Raw genomic sequence first — 3,443 nt, forward strand, 5'->3', positions numbered from 1 at the left:
GGTTTATTGAGCTAATACCATCTGCCAGGCATTGCTCAAATTATGTGCATTTATTATATTATTTATTTCTCCCAGGAATTATATAAGATAGTTACTAGTATTATCCCCAAAGGCAAAGAGAAGTTAAGTAGCTTGTAGTCACATAGCTGTTGAAAATGGAGTATAGAATCTAGACTCAAGCAGTCTGATGTCAGAGCTGTAGCTCATTCTCATCCGAATAACTTATTTCATTGGTCAACAGCTGTTAGCACCCAGAATTGGTTTTCAAATGTGATGTAAAATTTTGGAAATTAACAAAAATGGAGAAATATCTGGTTGCCTGTTAGCTGTAGGATTTTACATAAATCCATCTCACAAATTTATTTCAGTAGACTCAGTATATCCATATAAACTTTAACACAGGGTTTCCTTGTGTTTTCTTGAATATTGTAAGCATTATTTCTTCATCGTAATTCAAATCATTAATAAAAATGCTGAACAGAACAGGGATGGACAGAGTCCCCTATCAGAAAATGTAAATGTCACTCATGGTGGAAATCATTTCGGCAGCTTTGGGTGAATGGTAGATAAATTAAAATGCAAAGCCATTAAAGAGTATGGAGTACACATTTCACCATTTTGTCAGTTTAAAATGAAAAGTTTTGTCAAATGTCTTGATTAAATTCAAATACTTACTTACATGTTTCAGGAGTGAACTTTTAAAAGGACTAAGAAAGTGCTTCTGCCAGCCACTAAAATCTCTGATATCCCACTTTTGCCATTAGAGAATATTTAAAAGTATATAAAAATTAATGCACCATAGAAGCAAGAATGTTTTGGAAGGTTATTTTTTTCCTGTGAGGGTAGGAGCAGAGGAGTGACCCTACTCATCATGACTTTCTGCTAGAAACCATAATATACCAAGGGAAATGGTTTCTTCTCACCATGCAGAAAGACTATCAGTCAGGGACAAAGTGCAGATGAGCAGGCTTTCAAAAAGTACACAGACCTGAATTTGGATGCTATCAGGAAAAAAAAAAATGGTAAATTTTGTGTTAACGAGAGCAGAGCAGAGAGAGGGAACTAGTTGGTGCATGCAATGTTCCCTAAATATATTATTCATAGTAGATTTCAGGAGCTGAGCAAAGAAGCAAGAGAAGCAAAGTCCATAGGAAAGTATGCAGAAAATCTGCACAAGGGGAGGTGCAGAAAAGAGACAATTTCAAATGAATGAGAGCTAAAGTAAAAGCATGAGCTCTTATATAACTGAGTTAGCCAAGACAGTGACAGAGTACAAAAATGCTGACCCAGCTAATTTGAGCTAAAAGATCTTCTATCTCCTAAAATAAATTCCCACCAGCATCATCTGCCTGTAAATTGTTGCCTACTTTTCATTTAATTACTCAATGCATTTGTTTAGAAGTTTACCTAGAGAGTCATTAAATAATTCTTTAAAAAAACGAACTTCGTTCAGAGTTCTGGTTAAATTATTTGGTAGAAGCAAAAATACCAGCCAGTCATGGCGGTGGATGCCTGTAGTCCCAGCTACTCAGGAGACTGAGGTGGAAGGATTGCTTGAGACCAAGAGCTGGAGGCTGTGGTGAGCTATCCTTGTACCCGCAGCACTTAAGCCCAGGCTACAGAGCAAGACCCTATCTCTAAAATAAATAAACACATACATACATGCATAAAACAAAAACAGTGGAAAATCCTATGTACAGTGTTTCTTCTCCCTGGACTGATGTCCAACCCCAGATGAGTGTCAAGAACTGAATCTCTCTGGTCTCATACTTGTGGTGGAAGAAAATAATTGCAGAGTATATAATCTGTGCTCATCAAAGGAATCATTAGTAGATATAGGCAATTATTTTCATTTAAACTAAAAAATTTTCTCATGCATATATTTTTCCTGTTTTTAAATCATCCTGTTGTCTCAAGCTAAAAAGACTAGTAGTAACTAGTAGTAGTATGTACACGTTCACACACATGCATGTTTATTTGGGATTTTTAAAATAAGCATAATCTAAGAGATAAGGTTGAAAATATTTCACTGACTGATGGAAAGTGTCATAAATATTTTAAAATTTTCCAGATGCTATTCAAAATATTATTCATTAAATGTCATGTTATATGTGTTTCATTCCATTACCAGCACAAAGTGCTAATGTCCATTAGCAAGGGAGATAGTAGTCTCTTAGTGACAATATGCTGAAACAATTATTTCTTGATAATGATATTTTGTATTTAGTAATCTCGTCTTCCTCACTTTCTGAAATACATTTTATTAAGATGTCATAGATTTTCTGTAAACTGAATTAACTGATCTTACTCGTGTGATATAATGTCAGCAAAAAATTAGCATACTGTAAGATTTATTTTATGTTAATACTGGTTCAAAATTATATCGCACCTTTTGGCAACATGAAATTCCTTACAAATCTTCGTTCGTTGTAAGTCATAAGACAGAAATTATTTGCAATGTTTAATTGCCCATTTTTTCTTATGCTAATCTTACACTTACTTATGCTAGATACAGCCAAATTAAATAGCAGAGATAAGTATTTAGCACACTCTTTCTGTACAAGACATTATGGTCTGTTTATGATTCTTCATTTCAGTCTTGTGTGAGATTATGTTTTTATATTCACAAATGAAAGAAGAAATATCCAAATAGGTAGCTTATTTGGTCTATTCTTGGGTCCAATAGTCTAGTATTCCTGAAGCAGGAAACTTGTACTACAAATTTTGCATATTACTGTCAGGTAAAAAATGAGCACTGGGGAAATGTTTAAGGAGAAGAGAATCTACAAATGCAGAACATCCCTCCTGTAGGATCTGGGTTATCAAGTAGAGGAGAGGAGACAGTACCATTGGGTTGATCTTGGTGGCATATAGGGATTTTCAAACTCTTTTCATGTATCTGTGCCTAAGATGATATTGTTGTTGTTGCATTGTTTATTTTAAACACTAATTGGAGGAGCTTGCCATTGCTTACTCTATACCAGCCTGAGTCACTGTTTAGCTTTTTGAGAATGCAAGGACTTTAGAGTTAGTCCACTTGGAATTAATGAGCCAGGTGTGTGACCATAGATAAACAGGAAAACCTCCCTAAATCAGTTTTTCCCCTGGTGAGTGGAATCATAATGACATTTACCTCTTGCATTTATTGTCATTAGATTATTATACAGAGTACTTAGCACAGGGTCTGCATCCTATTATAAACTTAGCAAATTTCAGTCTTATTGAAAAGCTGGACATCCTCAGTGATTACTCCAATTTTTCTCTGTCTTAATGATAGTGTTGTGTCTTCTTTATCAGCATGCTTCCTGGGTTTGGTACAACAGGCAGAAACAGGGCTGAACTAATGTCAAAGAATTTCAGGTGTTTTCCTCATTTCATGCAATCATTTGATATAGAGAGCCTAAGATGACTCACTTCATAGCAATGATGATCATTGAGATACA

The sequence above is a fragment of the Propithecus coquereli genome, unplaced genomic scaffold (assembly GCF_000956105.1).
Source record: "Propithecus coquereli isolate 6110/MARCELLA unplaced genomic scaffold, Pcoq_1.0 Scaffold165, whole genome shotgun sequence".
Classification (NCBI taxonomy): domain Eukaryota; kingdom Metazoa; phylum Chordata; class Mammalia; order Primates; family Indriidae; genus Propithecus; species Propithecus coquereli.